Source organism: Ornithodoros turicata, chromosome 2, assembly GCF_037126465.1.
Source record: "Ornithodoros turicata isolate Travis chromosome 2, ASM3712646v1, whole genome shotgun sequence".
In the NCBI taxonomy this organism is placed as follows: Eukaryota; Metazoa; Arthropoda; class Arachnida; order Ixodida; family Argasidae; genus Ornithodoros; species Ornithodoros turicata.
In genome coordinates, this window is record NC_088202.1 from 27,520,179 (window position 1) to 27,542,713 (window position 22,535).

The 22,535-nt window shown below is 43.6% G+C and overlaps 1 long non-coding RNA gene across 1 annotated transcript; it reads left to right on the forward strand.

Annotated features, from left to right (window-relative positions):
* The first annotated feature begins 16,224 nt into the window (after positions 1-16,224).
* LOC135383260 (uncharacterized) lies at positions 16,225-18,030 on the forward strand. Its single transcript, XR_010419775.1, has 3 exons — positions 16,225-16,473; positions 17,339-17,424; positions 17,957-18,030. It is a non-coding gene; the product is annotated as an uncharacterized LOC135383260 (long non-coding RNA).
* The last annotated feature ends 4,505 nt before the right edge of the window (positions 18,031-22,535 follow it).

The window sequence follows — 22,535 nt, forward strand, 5'->3', positions numbered from 1 at the left end:
ACTCAGTCAGTGGTAGTACCTGCAATGTGGGACTTTGCAAACACGTGTTACTTCAAGAGATAAACTGATGTTCTGAGGCTGGAACAACATAGAGGGGACAGATACACACAAAGCCTCAAACGTGTTACTTGCCACATGGTACGAAAGCAACGAGCACTATGTATTTTCCACAGATTTAAATTTCTCAGCATGTTAGAATTCCGCGGCGGTAATACAGTTATATATGTTATACGTGATATACACTTATAAAATAAGAGCCAGACGATTCAGGAAATCGGCATCACTTACTTATGCACATCATCGTTGTCATTCTTTTTCTTCTTCTGTGGCCCATTGGAGATTTCAAGGTACGTTACTTGCAACAAATCGACGTCCAGGCAAATTTTCCGGAACGTCTTATTTTGCGTTATGCACCCCCGTTGTTGTTTCTTCACAGCTAGCGGGAACTCCCGGCAGCACACACTCTCTAATGCAGAGTCCATTACGACGCATTGTCCGCACGAACACCTAAACAGATGGATAATACGTAACGTACGTGAACGAAACGTAAACGATCTAAACTGTCAAAATTATTTACCATTGCGTGCCTTCAAGCCGGCTCGGAGATTCTGGAGGCGGCGGCGATGGCACAACGTCGTCCGATTCCTCGTCCGAAAAGGTCGCCGTGCTTGGTTTTGCAGGCGTTGCAGCGTACGGAACTATGCCTAAGCGCTCTGTGCGTCGCATAATCTCTTCTTCCAATGAAGAAAACTTTCGTTTCGACATATTTGCGCTGTACAACAACTGATTCCCGCGAGAACAACGAAAACAAAACCGCTGCCAGCAGCATGGACTGTCAAACGGAGCTGCCACGTGATTCAGCGGGGGGGTGTGCGCCTCGGCCTTCTCTGATAGGTTGGAGGACATGTCTCTCGTGACGTCAGAGCCCCTTCGCGGGGGTGTGTCGGGCGCTTGGTCGCAGCCACTTTTTGAGGAAAATCCTGGCCGCGTGCGATTTATTTGCGCAAAAACTGTGTGCGTTTCGGATAGAGCATTTCTCAAGGGCAGTTTTGCACTAATAACACATTTTTTAGGGTGCGCCTTTTCATGGTCCCTTTAATAACATCTCTTGGGCCCAGCAAACAGGATACACATACCCTGATCTGAAGACACTATGCCTAACTCAAAAGCAATATGAGATCGACCCGTACGTGTTTATTTGCGAAACTATTATGAATGAAATATGGCCTGTGTGGTATAGAACAATGCGCACACTCAAGTAAACATGCAAAAAATACGTATAAGGGCTCTCGACCTACATGACGCGATGCGCTCTACGAGATAAACAACACACTACAAAACTACATCCAACACTTTTTGTGCGGGGCAACTCTATTGAGCACTTTCATATAACCCACGAATGGTTCAACGAGTGCAGTTCGAGTGGTCACGATACATTCCTACGTCGTTCATTGCAGTCGCGCTATGATGCTGCACAATATATGTATCTCGTGTAACAAGCCTGGCAATCGCACGATGTGCATGGGCAGAAATACGACCTTCTTTCTTTGAAGACCAGTCCTCTGCAGGTATATGCTCAAACGATCACCAAGTCTCACGTTCTTGCTCAATCGCTGCCATTCCTGCACTTGTAGTAAAAGCAGCAAACGGGTTGACGTGAATGGCAGCTGAACGGTTGAACTGCGAAGTTCTCGAGCACATAATCATAATTTCACGCCGAAAATGATGTTGAGGTGAGTTCGCGGTTGTTGTTTCCATCGTTCAATAGTTCTCGGGATTACCTCGGACGAAACGCTCATCGTAGCCGGCGGCCATAACTGGATTTCCTCGCAAACGGGAGAAGACGCCAGGGAAGTCAGAGAAAGCCTCAGCCTCAGCTTTCATCCAATCAGACGCACGATTCTCTATCTACGTAGATGGAGCAGGTTTATCCCATCTACGTCACAAAAATGGCTGCGCCCATGGCTTGTTTTGGTTTCTTTGATGAATTAATTTTCGGAATAGGAAGACAAAATTGATTAACGAAGGTGCGTTTCGGGGGCAGTTGGATGTGCTCGTTCTGAATATCACAACCGTTTCAACACATCGGGAAATCGGCGTAGCTGACCCTTAAGCAACGTTTTGTCTGGCCAATATAACAGAAACCACAAGCTAAGGGGTTCTGGTAAACAACGTTTGAAGAACAGGGGACAAATTTATTCCGGTGATTCTTGCAAAAAACTTCAGGTTTGGCGAAAGGCGTGAGGCGGTCAAGACGGAAGTTGTTCTTGAAAACGATGTTGATTTGAAACTTCTTCGCAACAGCAGTTTAAGTTCCTTGTTTCATCGGCGGATACCCTATGGGCACTGCTTCTGGGGCCAAACTTTCGTCATACCGTCGAGTTTGCTCAGTGGACCGCCCTATGCAATTCTGCCTTCTCTTGCAAGTTTGCTGCATTGAGATCTTCCCTCCGTGTGCCTGCTCATCAGCCAAGTCCGAAAAAAGCGCCGCCTTCGTGCCTTGTAAACCCTACTTGTGCTCCCGTGTCTGCCCGCACAACTGCGATTTTATCAAAGGGCCCTAAGTTTTGTTTAAACTTGACTCCCTCCCGTTTAGATGTAGCTGCTTGCATTTATAAGGTTTCGTCTGTCATAACTGATCCCTCCTTATCCTCGTCTTTCACTTCTCAGACAGTACACCACATTTCGCACACTCTGGGTTTGAACAACCGTCCCGTAAACCGTAATCTCTCTCCGGTAAGTTAGTTCGTAATGAATTGTCTGAGAAGAACTTATGTCTGTTGCAAACTGATAAGTCTGCAAAATTCGCTGTTCTACCTGAAAGTGTTTTTGCATCTAAGAGGTCGGCAGCTGTTGGAAACGTTTTGAAACCGTATAACCATGCTTTGGACAAGATCAAGAAGTCGATTTGTTCTATTCTTCTTGACAATGATCGGCTGTACGCCGATACAAATCTTTTAAAATAAAACATTGAAAAATCCACGCTTAAAATTCCACCCTTCGAAATCCATTTTCTGAAATAAACCGTTTAAAAATACACGTCCTCAAAATAAACGCTGTTAAAATAAATCATGGTTAGGCTTAGGAAGGTAATGCTCCGTATCATAGTAGTGATAGCCGTATGGGCGACACGATGTTCTTTTCGGCGAAACATGCTATTATGATGTTTCTTACTCATGTTTGTATTGCTATCAATTACATAACAACTTAGGATTTCGAAATATCCAGCTTAAAAGTGATGACGACGATGCGCGTATGAATACAGGACACGCACACTTGAACTCTCCTGATAGTCGGCTCTATATTAGACTATATTACACCGATGTCGCGCGTTACTTGCACTGCTAAAACAGAACTTCACCGAATAATACGCTCCCGGGCATCCGTCATTCCGAATAATATCAACCCCCGAACCTCGTCAACCGAAAACCTCGTTCACAGTTATAGCCCTGGCTAGCCCCAAGCGCGAGGAGGGTACTATTTCCGCGGCGGACGTAGAGCCGTCGGCTGTCCACCAATCAGGGACCATGGATGTTAAAAGATTTATTTCGAAGCGTTTATTCTTCAAAGTTTATTTTTCGGAGTTTATTTCGACAGCCTGGATTTTCTCATGATTTATATTGAAGAGTTTATTTTGCAAATTTGATATTTAAGAGATTTATTTTTGAACGTTTTATTTTTACATGATTTATTTCGGCGTCATCCCCAATGATCTGACTGCCCTACTGTATACGCTCTGCTTCTCGTGGAACTTTCGCTGTAAAGTTCTTGCTCAAGGATCGCAAGGTGTACATGCCGCTTAGAATCGTAATCAATGAGAATCAAACCTGGCAAAAAATTGTTTAGATCTTTTTGCAAAATGGATTTTCCTCTATTTTTGTCCCTAGCGGTTTAACTTTGAAAAATTCTGAACAACTTATTTCGAATTTACAGTTGTTTCTTGGAAAGAAATGCTTTGCTTTTTCCTTAGACATCAAGGGTTTATACTATTCACTGCAAGAGAATGTGTTGTTGAATAGAGTACGCAGATTTCTTGAAGATAACTTGGTGCGCTTTCAATCGAAATTTGGTATATCTGTGACTGAATTTTTGCGCTTACTAGAACTTTATCTGAGATCAACTGCCATAAGTGTTGACGGTCATCTGTACACCCAAAAAACTGGTATCTGTATTGGCTCGAGCATCGCGCCTGTTCTTTCCGAGATTTACCTGACTGTAATTGACAACGCTGCGTTATCCTTTATATCCTCTCTATCTTCAAATGATGTCGTTGTAAAAAGGTTTGTAGATCTGGTTTTCGTTTCCACCAATGAGAGTGTTATTGATCAGTGTAAGAATGTAGTTGTGTCCACGGCCCCAGAGCTTGTATTTACCAGTGAGTTCCCCACTGTTGGCGTGCTTCAGTTTCTGGATATCAGGCTCTTGTTACAACCCGCTCTTTGTTGGTCTTACGGCAAATCTCAAGCTAAACCCATTTTGCCCGCTTCAAGTTGTCATTCTAAAACTGTAAAACGGGGTTTGATCACAGGTATCCTATCAAATGCCGTAAAAAAATCTTGTTGTCATCATATCTTTCCCTCTGTGGAAAGTCAGCTTCTCCGTTTGAATGATGCTGGTTACCCCCATCACATTGTTACTTGGTGCTTTAAATATTTTGTTAAACACCTTGCTTCCTGGTTCACCTGAAACTAAGCCCTCTGTCCCCAAACGGGTGGTTTTACCTTTCTTTCACAAAGTGTCTCACAACTTGTTAGCCGTTGCGTAGAAGTTTGAAATCAACATCGTTTTCAAGAACAACTTCCGCCTTGACCGCCTCACGCCTTTCGCCAAGCCTGAAGTTTTTTGCAAGATTCACCGGAATAAATTTGTCCACTGTTCTTCAAACGTTGTTTACCAGATCCCCTTAGCTTGTGGTTTCTGTTATATTGGCCAGACAAAACGTTGCTTAAATGATCGTTTGAGAGAGCATTCATTAAAAGTAAAAAATAAAGCTTCAAACTCTGAAATTGCAAAACATTTGGAAGAATGCTCAGATTGCTTCCCTCTATATGGGATGAAACAATTGTAAAGGCATCCGAAGTGGACCCTCACAGAAGGCTTTTGAGAGAGACCCTTTTCATAACTTCTTGTGGGAACTGTGTCAGCAAACTTTCCGTAATCCTCGGTCCGGCCTTGAACAGACTGCTCGTTCCCCCGAAATGACCTCCTGTTTTGTTCTCAACTGGTGTTTCCGAGGCGGAGCCAAAGTCTCATTTCCACGGATTTTCGGCGAATTTCTTGCGACAATTGCCATTGCATTACGAGTGGGATTATGTGCTATCCGCTCCTTGCAGTAGATTTTCTCCAGCAGCTGGAGCGCCCTCTACCGGCCACGTGCTAACATTTGAGTAGTAGCTTCGGGCGGGTCCTTTCCTTCGGTTTGACATGTCTCGCTAAATGGTGTCCATGCACTCAAGCGAAGCTTATACCAATCGCTCAGTACAGCGCACTTTTATTTAGTGGCTCTAGGTTAGACAAAGTTACACTGCACGTTTGTAATTTTTTGTAATGAAACATGTATAAGACGCGACGAGATGCTATGCATGACTCTAGCCAGGCAAATCTCGCCGAAATGAAAAAGGAGTCGAATACTCCCAATTTCTTCCGTTGGTTTGACATTTTTACGGTTGCTGGTTATTACGGGTTTCTTTTCTTCTTATGCTTTTTTTCTTTTCGGTCGGTTTTACTTTTTCACGTTTCTGGCGGATGAGTTGGCGTTCTCTTTTGATACATTCCTTGTGGAATTCGGGGGAGAGGTCAAATTGCGGTACTACACGATCATCCTGATAGGAGAGGCCCGTAATAGATAACAGTGAGTTTTAGCATACCATACGCTGTCGCTTTTGCGTCTTGGTTCTGCGCAATGCGCTGCTTATGTCTTGCGCGTGCGAACCACCAACGCTTTGCCTTACGTGCGCAAAGGCGACAGCGTACGTCATACCACGGTTATACTGAAACTCGATCACTATTAAGTGTGCTGCAAAGTACGCGGAAATCCACACCTCTCATTACAGGGCTCTCTAAACGACAACAACGCAAAACGGCGTCAGTGCATGTGTCTGTGTCTGACTTTTTAGCTCCCCGGCACTGGGGTGGTAACGCTTTTAATCATGAACCTAAACAGACCTTACGTAATTACTAAGCTAAAGGTGCCGTCATGTCTACTGTTCAATGAAGGAATGTCTAAAACTTGCTGTGTACTTCTGCATTTTCGAAATTTCATTTTCATTTCGAAAGTTTCTGCAGAATATACTATTACAGTTGTGCAATGCGCTCTCACAGACATAATCTCGTTGATACCAGAGAGCCACCAGGCCAAGGAAACGCCAGCTCAGTATCCGCGGCAATTTTAATCGAAATTCATTGTCACCTGTACCGTTTGTGAATAGTTTATACAAACTCAGGGACCAACATAGCCGTGACCTACCCCTCCGCGTGTTTTAACTCTACATATCTAACAAAAACCATAAGAACACCATAACCGTTCAACCGCAACATAACAATTAGGCAAATCGACAACTTCTGAGATTACATGCGTGCGGAAATAGAATTTCACAAATGTCAGGAATTTTGGCACGAGTCCAAGCCAGCACACGTTACGACAATCCCCGGGAAATCTTCAGCGGAGTGATGTGCATTCACAGATCCTTGACCCTTTGACAGCGCTACTTTGTCCAAAAAAATGTCCATGCAGTTCATGGGCCAGAAACCGTGTCGTAACAACAACCAACAACTTTAGCTACAGTATTTCTAAGGCCAAGTAGAGCAGGAACAGCCGCAACGCAGTCAAATCGTGTAGTCAAAGCAAGCGAGGATACGGACCCTCTACTACCCAACATTTTGCGCAGCGCCGGTAGGGGACATACGACGCTGGCTCCACCTGCGTGGTGCAAGGAGCGGATACTGAGTAAACTGTCCACGGGGATACCATTTCCGCAAAGAAAACGTTAGGTTGCAAGAAATTAACTTTCCGTCAATTGCAATGAAATAAAAATGTTACCAATATATGGCAAAAGTTTTTGGCAGAAAAAAATTCCTTGACCGCATGTCTCTCCGGGGCCTACGTTTTTTTACTATGAATGAATATATTTTTACTATGAATACTGCTATCATGGTTGGTGGATCACCCTGTATATAGTGATGGTTCATTTTAAATTAAGATTGATTCTTGTGATGCCTACGCTACGTAGTGTACCAAACGGAACATCCCCCTTCCCCTGCGGAGCCCTTAGCTCTCGCAGGAGAATGTAAGCATGAGATAAACTGCGTGCTAGATACTGACCGTATTCTTCATGTATATCAGCGACACAGACTTCCATCATCACTGACAAGAAAGTGAAAATCGGAAGTAAAAGCATGCAAACGGATGATTTACTATCAACACCTCTCAACCTTTCTCCAGTGATGATTTCAACACCTAGTGTCCATCCACCCTCATGCTCACAGGTGGGACAAGCGCTTGTTTTGTTAAAATTTTAACTTCTACATTCCTTGCAGGTTTATGATATCACAGTATCTTCACCACTGGTGGAACCAGCTGTTGAGTCATTCCGGGAATCTGAAGACAACACTTTTGAATGGTACATAGCCTGCTGATACAAGTTCTCAGATACTAAATACTCTTCTAATTTGTAGTCTTGTGCCCTCTGCTTCACCAGACCAGAAGAAGTACATCAAATTCAGAACTCTAGTGTTAGAAATGTTTGAGAACTGTAGGTCTTACAGTGCATCACACAAAGTGGGCACAGATGTTCGCGTCACGCTTCTCACCGCAAAAGCTGAGTGCCCAAGGGAACACAATCTATTTTCGAAACGTTAGCCAGAGGTGAACAAGATAGCTGCAGGGAACATCTTGCTGTCTGGCGCAATCCTTTTCAGTGGGACCAGAGCAGCCGAGGTGTGAATTCATAGCCTGTTATGTTTGCACGAGTTCAAATGATACCTTGTCGTATTTGCTGTTGATCAGCTTCTCTGGTTACTCGAGCCGATTAACATTCAAGTGATCTCACTTACAACACCTACCAGAAAGGTTGCAGGCTCCCTCTCGGGACACAGGTAGGATTATCAGAACTCATGGCCGTGTTGCAGAGCATAGAGTGGAAGCCAACAGGCAAAAATGGAAAAAGTCTAGCACTCACAAGTGAATTAGATAAGTATTTGAAGAGATTGAAACATTCAAATAATTTATTTTACGAAAACAAGCCTTCGGACGGAGTCCGTCCTTCATCAGCTACGATACAGACACACGCGCAGACACACACACACACACACTTGGTACAGACATTTATACTGATGTACATGAAAGAAAGGGGACAAAGAAGGTGGTGAGGAGGAAATACAAATTCTTGTTAGAGAGTATTGAGGGCACGAAAAAGATAATACAAAAGAATGCACACAAGCTTTGCGTACTTGAATTTTCTGTTACAATAATTCTATCTGCAGCAATGACGTAAAAGGCATATGTCGTAAAAGGTAAAAAGAACTACAGGTCTTCCCGTCGTATTTAATCCACATATACCGTGGAATTTAATCCTCATGCCGCCATTTGTAATCCTTGTTTCGCTGGATTTAATCCTTATGCCGCCACTTTTAATCGTTATACCGTGGGATTTAATCCTTCTTCTGTTACATTTAATCCTTGTGCTACCAATTTTAATCCTTACGCCGTGGAATTTAATCCTAAATTCTCGGGTTATCCTTGGATTACTCTTTTCACTACAATGCGACAGTGTGGGACTACCTGTGTGATTTATGACCTATTTTGACTATTTCCTCGTTTACAGCCATACACTGACTTTTTGTGACTATCCCTGCTCAATGCACTACTTGGAACTACCTGCATGATTTTTGACCTGATATCACTATTTCATCGTTTACTGCTATATAAGGTGACCTACCTGCATGATTTATTATTTTTATTATTTATTATGATTTATATGATTTATTATGATTTGACCTATTTTGACTATTTCCTTGTTTATGGCTATAAATTGGCTTTGTGTGACTATGCACTACTATCGGATGTATGGACTACCTGCATGATTTTTGACCCGATACCGCTATTTCATTGTTTACTGCTATATAAGATCACCTTTTATGACTATGCTTACTCTATGCACTACTATGGGAGTACCTGCATCATTTATGACCTATTTTGACTGTTTCCTTGTTTATGGCTATAAATTGACTTTTTGTGACTCACTGTTCAATGCACTATTATGTGATACTATGGGACTACGTGCATGATTTATGACTTGTTATGACGATTTCGTTGTTTATGGCTATAGATTAACTTTTTATGACTATGCCTTCCCCAAGCAACACAAAGTGTAGGAATAATGTTGGTGCAACATTGGTTACGTTGGCCAATGTTGGCAATGTCGCTGCGATGTTCCATTCATATTGGAATACCAACGTTAATTCACAGCCATTGCCGCAATATTTATGCAACATTTGATTACGAACATAAACTTTGGAAATGTTGCTGGAATAGGCATCTTATGATGTTATCTCAACGTGCTTTTCCTCCAATGTGGGGCAGTGGCCACCGCTCCTCCAGCATTGGTACGGTGCCCTTTTCGCAGTGGTGCAGAGGTAACATCCAACCTATGTTACAGAATATGGATACGAAATAGCTACGTCGACGTGGAATTCACAGCACTGGAAAAATGTCGGAGAAACGTTGAGTGCAATTTTGCAACGTAGCTCTGGCGCTTTTTTTTTTCAATATCAGGCGGTCGCCACCGATCCAACATTGTCAGGATATACACTTGAAACAGCGGTTCCAAACGTAGAATGAACAACGTTGCTTCTGCACAAGTTCTTCTTCAGGATTTCGTATGCAAAGTGTACACACCGAAATCGCGGTGATTTACTACACGTAAAAAAACTGAGTTTTTCACAGTTGTTTTAGCGTGATTTCTATGAGTGAAACTAAATGTCGATCACGAACAGTTCCCCGATGAAAACTCAAACAAAGTTCAACAAAGCTCAAGTGTAGTAAACTGCCTACAACATATGGAGATCAAAATGCCGTTTCCGATTCGCCTGTACCTGTCCTGACGTGCTTCTCAGCCTATGGGACACTTTAGATGTTCACAAAACAACAAACGAGTCACAGTCATTTCCTCCAGGTCATTATCATTCTGCCACGCACAGAGAGGATTCCGAATTCCTAGTTTCCTACCAGAAGACCAGCAACGACACATTTTCACAAGGGGAAAGAATGCATCGAGGACTCTCTGGTAACATCGCAGAAGGCCAGCTGATTTGAGAATAGAGCAAGATTCACTCTGGCATAACGTTGTTGCCGTGTGCTTGTATACTTGTACATTCGTTGTTCTGCCGTTGCGGCCTCTCTCATACAGTAGAGTGTCTTATGCGTGAATGGGACACCTGATTTATCAGCCGCGAGCAAGACAGATCTCCGGAACAGGATGTTCCATGACACACTCAAAAACAGGTTGCAGGTAAATTCGGAGGTTTACAAAGGGTTGCACAGATATGTTCCACAGATTTGGTGCCCCTAGATATACATTTTGGAAAGTTTAAAAACGGCAGTATGCAGCAGTAATGCACTAAATGCAAAATTACACATGAACAAAGCAATAAATCTCCTTTTCCACCGCGAAATATTATTTGGCTATTTGGGTATTTCGGGCTACTTTTTCTCCCACTTTGGCGGAATCAGGGTCTCGCATCTAGTAACCATGGAGCGGGGGTCGGGGAAGCCGGGAGGCGCTAGATCCTGAGGGGTATCATTCGTTGTGTTCGTACGCCTCGGCGGCGGTGGCTATGAATGTAGTGCCCTGGTCAGCGCATGAAGACATCAATTGTTCTCAGTCGTCGGTTTCACGCTGTCGTAGGTGGATGTGTGTGTGTTGTGCTTCTTGTTTCATGCTGATTACCACATGGAGGTAAGTAAGTAATTTTAGTTCCTTGATGTTTGTACTCCCGAATTTTTAGTGAAACATTCGCGCCCGGTTTCAACTGTGGTGAAATCCTTTAAATAAGTTCAATTTCGGAAGATTTACAGGCAACAGTGCCGAATGATACTCCGATCAAATTTGGACAATCAAAAAACGTATATCTGTTCTCATATAGTCTTCGATAGCTTATAAATAGCCTCTGTGAGTGATTTAACGTGTGATACAGTTAGCATTTAGGGCTCAAACGCCTGCAGTGAAGCAGCAGTTACGAATGATACCCCTCAGGTTTTAAGCGCCGACCAAATTACAACAGCCGAACGACGTTTTCCTGTTCTCGTGCAAGTTTCGATAGCTTATACAAGCCTCAGTGAGTGATTTAACGTGTGATACAGTTAGAATTTAGCGCTCAAAACCCTGCAGTCAAGCAGCAGTTACGAATGATACCCCTCAGGTTTTAAGCTCCGATCAAGTTGCAACAACCGAACGACGTTTTCCAGTTCTCGTGCAGCTTTCGATAGCTTATACAAGCCTCAGTGAGTGATTTAACGTGTGATACAGTTAGAATTTAGCGCTCAAAACCCTGCAGTCAAGCAGCAGTTACGAATGATACCCCTCAGGTTTTAAGCTCCGATCAAGTTGCAACAACCGAACGACGTTTTCCAGTTCTCGTGCAGCTTCGATAGCTTATACAAGCCTCAGTGAGTGATTTAACGTGTGATACAGTTAGAATTTAGCGCTCAAAACCCTGCAGTCAAGCAGCAGTTACGAATGATACCCCTCAGGTTTTAAGCTCCGATCAAGTTGCAACAACCGAACGACGTTTTCCAGTTCTCGTGCAGCTTTCGATAGCTTATGAAAGCCTCAGTGAGTGATTTAACGTGTGATACACTTAGAATTTAGCGCTCAAAACCCTGCAGTGAAGCAGCAGTTACGAATGATACCCCTCAGGTTTTAAACGCCGACCAAATTACAACAACCGAACGACGTTTTCCTGTTCTTGTGCAGCTTTTGATAGCTTATACAAGCCTCGGTGAATGATTCAGCATGTGATACAGTTAGAATTTTGGGCCTCGAAACCCTGCGGTCAAGCAGCAGTTACGAATGATACCCCTCAAGTTTTAAGCTCTGATACAGTATCAACAACAGAACACAGCTTTCCTGTCCTCATATAGCCTTCGATGGCTTATAAAAGCCACAGTGAGTGATGTAACATGTGATACAGTCAGAATTTAAGGCTGAGAAATCCGCAATCAAGCAGCGGTGTCGAGTGATACCGCTCAGGTTTTAAGCTCACACCTGATTTGAACAACCAAACAACGTTTTCCTGTCCTCATATGGCCTTTGATAGCTTAGAAATGCCACAGTGAGTGATCCGATCATTTTCTTTTCAAAAATTGTAGAGGATTTTATAAATGACACTGCCAAAATTTAAGGCTTGCAAATGATGATTACGGAGAGTGAAATGCTATCCAGCATTTAAAACCTGCAAACTTGAAGCTTTTTGTTGCCTAAATACATTTCACCGTGTTGTTTCCAGGTGGAGCCCCTGTAGCTGACCAGAAAGGCCAGGACTGTCAGATGCCATACATGAATTGGGTATGGGATAGGAAAAGAAGTATTGGGATTCTATTGGAGAATTTGCATACCCCTGCTTATGCTAGTCCTCACTAGGCCAACCAAAGCAGGCACACAATTGTTCTCGTACTGAGCTGACAGGTTTGTAACTGACACTGTTTACTTATACTTCTCAGTAATTTCACACTACTCACAATTATGTTTTACTTTCAGTTCAAGGTCTTCAAACAGAGCTGACCCAGCAGAAGGCCTCTGGTGGCATACTGTAATTAAGTGCGCCACTCCCACGGGATTATTGCATTGGCCTTTTGCATTCATGCCTGAATGCTGTCCAGGGCATCCCCCAGGCACCAGCTGCGTGACGATGCCCCACCCCACGGATTGTCTTATGTCAACAGCGTGCTCCCATAGGGAACTATGGACACTAGAAGATGGACTGTGGATATGCTAAGGAATTCTTCAGTAGCTTCATGGTGCACGGCAGAAGAAACAGCAGACCTGGACGAAGTAAACAAACGGCCCTTGTCAGGGCCACCATATGTCTGCCACAATGGCTAGCGTTCTGCTGATAGAACAAACCCTGATGGTGATAGAAGATCACTGAACTAACCATAACTCATTCAGGGGGTTCAGGACATCCGGACCCCCCTAAATCCGCCCCTGCTTCACCCTACCTAGTTCTTCAGCAATCCAAGTACGACTTGTGAAAGCTGCTTGTATTTGCGCGATAACTCTGTGTGCATGCGGTGTTACATTAAAAAATAATATATCATGCTCACGGACAATTTTTGCTAAGTCACAGACCCAAAAAACACAAACATATATGTTACACATTTTCCATTGCATTTGTCGAGGTAACCCGGCTGCAATCACTTTACCAAATACTACCCACTTAAAGTTTTCTCGGTTTGGGATTTTTCGACTTATCCCCTCCTTCTTGCATACAGGGGTTCAATTTTCAACTGAAGGGAAACTATATACATGCCATCAGCACAAAGCTTGCCTGTCTGTATTTAAAAGAAAACAAAAATGAAAGAAAAGAAACACACGGGCACCAAATTTATGAACCAGAGCGGGACGAAGAATGTGCTTGCAATGTGCAGAGCAATGTGCTTCCCATGGAGAAAAACGACATTCCTATACCTAAACGTTGTTCGGCCTAGTTGGGCCGAGCTTGCGAAAAAGAAGGTTCGGCCCAAGCTTTGATTGACATTGGCCTTACTCGGGCCAACTGAATACCGCCAACTTTGGGCCAGTATGTGACAGATCGTCCTAACAAACACGGGGACCAGCATGCATTGCCGTTGGGGCCATTGTAGAACCAAGCTTGGTTTCTAGTCGGGCATTAGATGGCTAGATAGCGTCCCATGAGGCACCAGCAATGATGGGCCAAGTATGGTCCAAATCTAATAAGATTCTCAACCAACCATGGTTATGAGGTATCCCATGCATCTTCTGCACCCTTCTACGCGATATTCTATTCTATAACACCAGTGTGCCCTACAACTGTATCTGGCAGGTGTGTATATATTGCAAAAATAAAATGCAAAGGTTGAAAGTGCTGCTGCTGGTCGTGTGTGGCCTGTCTTACAATCGTTTTGCCGATATTGGAACAGATATGTATACGTACCAACCTGCTCGACAGCTGTTATTGTCAAAGGTTATACACATTACAAACGAGTAGGAAATGGAAATTCCTACTCGTTTAAGTAATGCTGTCCGTGTCACTATGGCTCAATGTATGAAGCTGGTTTTCACCTTGTCTGAAAATAATTTTGCAAGCTGAAGAAAAAAATGTAGAAATGGACTTGTATACATCGAATTGAACTACATAGACTAGCATCGTTGCTTTGTTGTTTCGAGCAGCAGCTGCTGTTTTGGAGTCTCCTCTCAACGCTGGGCCAATATTGGCCCGCATTTATATGCCGGGGTTTGGGGGTTTAACTCCCCCCCCCCCCAAATTGTAAGTTTGGTTCATGCATTTGGAAGAGGGAGATGATAATGAAATCCTCCTCACCCATGTAAAGTCCCCATAGAACTCCTCCATAAATATTTTTGGGCTAGGCCACTGCTTTGAGCCCAACGCAGTTTTCGAACTGCCTTCGCAGGTGACATTATGACGACGTCAGCCCAAGTTGCAGCGACTTGTGCCAACCAAATACCGATCTCCGGCAGATTTTCGGCAATTGTGTCTAGCTGGACACAAGGCTATTGAAAGATGTAACATTTCCTTGAGTTTGAAGAACACAGAAGACGACGAGGACGACACAAGACTCAAATACGAACTAAAAAAATGTTATAAAGTACATCAGTTCTCTTGCACTATATTAATTTGCTCATACATAATCATTGTTTTCAATATAGTAGTGTGGTATTGCAGCGAAATTGTAAAACCTCCTCGTGACATATTGCACCCGGACTGTTTCCACACCCTTGTCAACTTGTATTCTTCGAAATCTGGAGTACTGAAGTATTCCTCATATATATTCTTGATACCTTTAACTTTTTACTGCAGAACCGGTTCCGAAGCGTTGCGTGCCTGTACATTATCAGTATGGGATCCGCACGAAATGCTTTTAATTCAGGAGAGGGTTCAGAATATTGCGGCCAGATGAGTTGCATGGACGTTAATATAAGCGAGATAAAGTCAAGATTAGGTTGAGATAGTTTGTCGACAAGGAGACAACAGTTACGTTTGCAATTTTCAGATAATATTATTCATGATAAAATTCAAAGGAACCTCCATCGTACATATCGAGATTGATCATTAGAGGAAAATTAAGCCTAACGGATGTATAGAGCTTATTGACAGAATGGCGTAAATGCAGGCTAGCTGCTGGATAAATTCCATGATAGGCAAGCCTGAGCGATGGGCAAGACACGTAAACACGTTTCGTGTTTGTGTTTGTTTACGTGTCTTGCCCATCGCTCAGGCTTGCCTATCATGGATGTATAGAGCTTATGTTTTCGGGACCTGAGTACCTGTTGTCTTATAAATGTGTGCTTTTTAATTTTTCTTTTTGTATGCTGTACTTATTGCTTACTTTTATTTGTATGTATCCCCGCCACAGTAATGTCGTAAGACGTTGTTGCGTAGCAGAAATAAATAAATACAGAATAAAAAAGCTATAATTCTGGATACATAATGACTTCATCTGGTTCTCGAAAATAAAGACTTGACTTGAATCCGATTTGTTCCATCAAATCCATATCACTGGCGTGAGGTGCCTCATGATGACCCATGATAAACATAGCGGTGATACGCAGTGCAAACTGACAAATTACAAAGTGCTTCGCATGCTTCAGATACACTTTCAACGTTTCAAATAGGAGCGGGCTTCTAAGCCATGACGGCTTCAACCGCTTCAACCTTCAACACACAAACCCAACACACTACAAAGCAGGCAAAAAGTTCCCAGCATTTCAACAACGCGAAAAAGATCGTCCGTGCAACATTCGTGTGAAAGAACAGGCCTATTAATAAACAGTACAACAAAAATAGATGAAATTGAAATAATGGTTTCATTTTTCCCGCGGAGGCAACTAGAATGCAAGGCGTCCCACACAGCAGCCAATGAGAAGTAGGAGCTACATTTTTGCGCGGAAGCACCTGGAAGAGTGAGTGACGCGGCAATGATACCCCTCAGGATCTAGCGTCTTGTGGGGAAGCCGTAGGGGACCGCCGGCCAAACCGGACGCCATTCTCCGCATTCTCCTCAGATTATAATCGTCAGTTGAAGTTAATTTTGCTTTTTCTTGGCTTGGTTTGGAATTGAATCGAGTTATGCTGGTAGGATAACGTCTGTGATGTCGCTAAGCACAGGTCTTCCTCACACTGCTGGGATATATAGGAGGTTGTTACGACGGAGAATACCGGCGCTGCTAGCAAGCCCATCGTGTGCGATTTAGGAGTGATTTGTAGAAACAGCAGGTATGTACGCGTTGAACTTGAGTCCATCTTTATATTTACATTTGTAGAGTATGCAAATAGAACATTGATTCATGGTGTGCTTCCAAATTGTTATTCAGCGTTGTTGGCAGTTTCAAATTTGTTCGTGGGGCAAGTGTTGTCATTTGTACAGGGTGTGTGCAGAAAAACATGACCCGCATTTTTACATGTAACTCGTTGTCTACTTAGCCGAGGAACTTCCGGTGGCGCATGACGGCGCATTTATGCGTGCGAAATCTGTAGAAAAATTGTGGAAGCCACACCCAGCTTAAAAAATAAACGGAACAACGAAAACGTCGGCTTCCGTGCATCAGAATAGGGCAACATGGTGGACAATAGGGTGTATGTGAAAGGGCAACGTGGTGCACGTAGGAGAGTTGTGTTCAAGTACCGCTAGGGGAGCTATCAGTGCATAAATCGAAACGATGTCCCACATGGATGCTCATCGTACCCCTAGCGGTGCCTGCAAATAACTCTCATGAGACCGAAATGCACTACCGTGCACTGTCATGACCGCCCTATTCTAATGCATGGAAGCCCATGTTTTCGCGCTCAGTTAATTTTTTTACACTGAGTATGGCTTCCAGGATTTTTTTGTAGCTTTCGCACGCATAAATACGCCGTCGTGCGCCACCGGAAGTTCCTCGGCTAAGTAGACAACGAGTTACATGTAAAAATGCGGGTCATGTTTTTCTGCACACACCCTGTATTTCAGCACCGAGTGTGATGCATGAATGAAAGACAGATGTTGAGCAAAGGTCCAGCCTGTACACACTATATTTACACTTCTTTTCTTTCATAATTATCTCTTCAAATTTATCTTTTGCGTTTGTTCACTTTTATGCAGACGTAGTCGCAAAGAAAGAAGACAAAATGGACGTCGGAACGACGCGGCTTCCTGTAAGGTTGGAGTGCCTTTCAACAAGTAGGGCGGTCAGTTAATTTTCCCCGTTGTTCATGATAGAGAGCATGGAAAAATGCAACAGTATACTAAAGAAGTCTTACGAAGTTTTTCGGCAATTATGTTCTTGTGTTCTTATTTATGAATATTTTGAGGGAATTATTCTTATTTGTGCAACAAAAACAGCAGAAGCAACACATATTTAATAACAATTAAAAATGTAGTTGCGTTTAATTAGTATCTTCCCGGTACGTTAAATAAACGTTGTCAGTAAGCTGTAATTGCTGCACTTTTGAACATAAATGCTTTGCTCATAAATGCTTTGAAGGCGCAGCATAGCTTCAGTTTCTTTTGAGCCGTAAAAAAAACAAATCAATGAATCAATCAACAGAAGTCCTCTCCGCCTTTGTATGTTTGCCATTTTCAGTCCCCTTATTTTGATGTGGCGCCATTGAACATTGAAGTCAATTTGATGTCTCCATCAGTGCGATGATGTCAACATTGAAATATTTAAATTTGACTGCACATGAGCAAGAAGAAAATTGTATCTTTTGTCTTTTTCAGGCCTGAACATCAGTAGGCAACACACAGAAGGCATGAACATCCTCATATGTGAATAAACCATTATATTCACAACATTTCGTTGGCTTGCATGCTGCATTCTACGACACTAGCTATGCTCAAGCAGACATGTCGTTGCAACGTCGGAATGCCACGGGGAAGACGTTGGTGTAACGCCAGAACAACTTTAGAACAGGCGTAGGAACAGCATGTGTCAATGTTGCTCAAATGTCGGAACACTGCTGGCCACATTATATTGGAACAATGTGTGGGCATACATGGCACTAACGTTGGAACATTGTGGGATCAGATGTTGCTGTAATGTCGGAGCAGTGTCAGTGCAAACATGGGACCAACATATAGGGGCAGACGTTGCTCAAATATCTGAACACTGCTGGGCAGATAATATGGGAACAGTGTGTGGGCATACATCGTACTAACGTTGGGACATTGTTGGAGCAGATGTGATCTAACGTTGGAGCAGTGTCAGCTTAAACGTGGGACCAGCATATCGGGGCAGATGTTGCTCAGATGTCGGCATACTGCTGGGCAGATCATATCAGAACAGTGTTTAAGCATATATTGCACTAACGTTGGAACACTGTTGGAACAGATGTTGCTGTAACGTCGGAGCAGAGTCAGCGCAAAATTGGGAGCATCATAGGGGCAGATGTTGCCCACATGTCGGAACAATGTTAGGGCAGACGTGGGACCAATGTTGGAACCCTAAAATATTGTCGTGATTCCAGCGTCGAGTCGCATACGTTGTAAGGATGTGGTTGTTACGTCAGAAGAAACATTACTTACCAATGTAGATGTAACATTAAAGGAGGCGACATTCCCACACTGTTCCAATGTTGGAATCTCTCGTTACTCCAACACTGAAGAATGGAAAAGACAACGTCAGTCCAACGTTGATGCAACATTTCGTGTTACTTGGGTCTCTGTGCACTACTATGGGATGGTGAGGGACTACCTTCATGATTTATTACCTGTTTTGACTACTTCCTTGTTTACGGTCATAAATTCACTTTGCAACTATTACTGATGTATGCACTGCAATGGGGTAGTATGAGACTACCTGCATGATTTATGACCTGTTTTCACTGTTTCCTTGTTTATGGCTACAGATTGACTTTTTATGACTATGCCTACGCTACGGACTACTATGTGATGGTATGAAACTACCTGCATGTTTTATTACCTGTTTTGATTATTTCCTTGATCACAGCCATAAATTGACATTTTTGTGACTATTACTGCTCTATGCACTACAATGGGATAGTATGGGACTACCTGCATGATTTATGATATGTTATGACTATTTACTTGTTTACGGTTATAAATTGAGTTTTTATGGCTATGCCTACGCTGTGCACTACTCTGCGCTTGTATTGAACTACCTGCATGATTGATTACCTGTTTTGACTATTTTCTTCTTGTTTACTGTCGTAAATTGCCTTCTTTGCGAGTATTACTGATCTATGCACAACTGTGGCATAGTATGGGACTACCTTCATGATTTATGACCTGTTATGGCTATTTACTCGTTTATGACTATAAACTGACTTTTTATTACTACACTATGCCTGCACTTACACTCCTATGGGATATGGGACTACTGACATGATTTATTACCTCTTTTGACTATTTCTTTGTTTACAGCCATAAATTGAGTTCTATGCGACTATTACTGATATATGCACTAGAGTGGGATAGTATGGGACTACCTGCATGACTTATTACCTGATATGACTATTTCCTTGTTTACGGCTATAAACTGACTTTTTATGACTACGACTGCTCTATGCACTACAATGGGATAGCTACTTGCATGATTTGACTTACAATGTTGTCACACTGGGCAGACACATCTTACATATGTGGCATCACGGCCCCATTACTATTATAATTTTAAGCTACATTACATTAAGCTACAAGGTTGTGTTTTCAAGAGTATACCTTGAGTTAGCTAATGAGCGCCATACGGGTTACTCAACTGCTGCCCTCGTCGTCCCACCGTTGAAGATCGAAGTCCCAAGGTAAGTTGTCCTGGTGGAATTGTGGCGAGATGACGCGAGTCCGTACTTGAAATGAAGGAAAGATAGCTCAGGAGTAACAGCAACTAGAGGTTTAATTACACTATGTACATGATACTAAGTCTCATACGTGCCAACTTGTGACGCTCAAAATTAGGGAGATCCCGAAAAACGCGACAGGGAGGGGGGGGGGGAAGGGGGGCTACAAAGCTTGGTTCTGTACAGTACAGTTTTCCATACAGTGTTCTATATTCTGCATTCTGTTCGACACATTGCTGTTCTATTGATGATCAACTTTTTGCTGAGATCTTGCTGTTGCAGACTTTGCGCGCCTCACGAACTTATCGGAGTAGTTCTGGTCGAAGCAGTGTCCCGATTGGCGGGTCTTCACCATCAGTAGATCGCCTAGCGTCTTGTTCGACATTGTTGAACGGAACTGTGTTCGTGTCTTCCTTACAGTGCTGAAGATGCGTTCACATTCCGCATTGCTATGCGGTATTACCAGGATGTCCAGCATCAGCTGCGAGACTCTGCTAAACTTCAACTTTCCGTCGACGCCGTTTATCTTGCCCACTTCCGTCCATTGGGTGTCGCACCTTTCTTCTTTCAGAATAGCATTAGGAATGTCATATGCTTGCATTTCAGCAAACTCTACTTCCAAGGCATCCAATGCCTATTCTCTGGTCTCGCTAGTGCCTTGGGACAGCAATAATTGTAGGAAGTGATCAACGAACCAGCGGAGGCTTTGAAAGGATGCCATGCTGACCAAGCTCAACTGAGCAACTTCAGCGTTCTTCAGAGTGGCGTCCTCAAGAGGAAATTTATGTCGAATGTAATTACATGCTGCTGTGAAGTTGCTGCGAACAGCAGAAAAAAAAAACTGCCCCTTTTCACTGGGTTTCAGTCCTTGCACAGTAGAAAATGTGGAGCTCCCCAGCACAATGTCTTGGTCAGCCTTCTGGTTCTTCACATCTTGGTAGCAAACTGCCAGGGGTGAGCAAGATGACATCATCACAGTAGGCAGCACAAACCTTGCCATAAGGTCTCGCAGGAGCTCCAACGGCACCGACTGTAGCACGTGCACTTGAGGTGCCAGCGACTGAAGCTGACAGTTCGCTTTTCAAAGAGAGGTATCACACCTTTCAGAAAGTTGCCGTAGACCAGGTTTACATCACTGGTGAGGAAGTATAACAACCGTTGCTCACGTGTAAGGCTGACTTCCCTGGTACACTCAGACGAAGGCTTCGCTCTTTTTGATGGTGGGCTACACGCTTTGTTTTTTGGATGCTTTCGCTTTTGCCCAGTCGCATCGGGTTTCTCTTCTTTCGAAGCTGTACCTCGCTTAGGAATTGTATATGTCTCCAGAAAAGATGGATACTGGACATTTTTTGGGCTGGTTTACATTCAGGAAGAAGGTAACCAAAGGCCGCCACTGTTCAAGTAACCTGCCCAGCCACTTTCCCAAAGACAGTCACCGTGTCGGTACATGCTTCAGAATCTTCCGTACCTCAATATTGTGCATATCCTGAAATGTTACAAGCCTGTCCTATCGCTTGGTACTCTTCTCAAGGTAATAGAAAATGTCCACAAGTATCTCATCAAATTTCGCAGGTTTGCAGGCAGCGGCTTTTTGAGCCGCAAGATTAATGAGGTGGCACGGGCACCCAACTACTACAAGGTTTTCCTGAGCCTCGTTCACCACGGCAGCCATACCGTTTTTTTTTCCCCAACCATGACGTTTGCATTATCAGCACGAAATGCGAGGCAATTACGCATCGGTATATGACGCGAAGTAAGCGCATGCAGGGCAAGATTTCCGATCTTCTTTCCGGTTGCCTCTCCTTGCAACGCTTCCAAACAAAGCAGTCTGCTTTCGACCCTCTATGATCCTTCTACAAAGTACGTTACCACTATCGGGTAGAGTTGCGACGCACTGTCGTTGCTCCCGTCGACTGGGATGGCGAAGGAACGTCGTTTCAAGGTGTCCGACATTGCGTTCCGTGCCTCTGTAGCCATTTCCGCGATAATAGCTGTCGTCTTCGTCCGTTCGTATTTGTGGCGCTTGGCGTCGTCAGATTTCGGGAACATTTTTCGTATCAATAGTCCCACGTGATCGCTGACTGCTCAGCGGCAAATTGTGCTCAACAAGGGAAGCCGTGAAAAGGCACTCGGCGCGTATCAGGCAGTCCTCACAGTTGTCTTGCAGAAAGCTGTTCATATTACCCTGCTTCTCTGTGCACGGACATAGTCCTGGTGCTTCGCGGAAGCAATGTGCACCCTGATGTCATTTTTGCCACCGTGAGCAACGCTGACATCACAAGCGCAACCAGTGCAAAATCCGAACTTGTCACCTTGCCTTGATAAGACGAAGCACGGAAACTCACACGTGTAGGACCTCAAGAACACCTGCAGGTATTTCTTCTTCTGCTTCGGAAGCGCCATCGTCCAAACTAAAAGTCGACGCTTGCAGAAACTACGTGTGGCACAAAAGCGTCTGCAGCGTTTCGCATCTTTTTCACACGAACGCCGGTGAAGAGACGCAC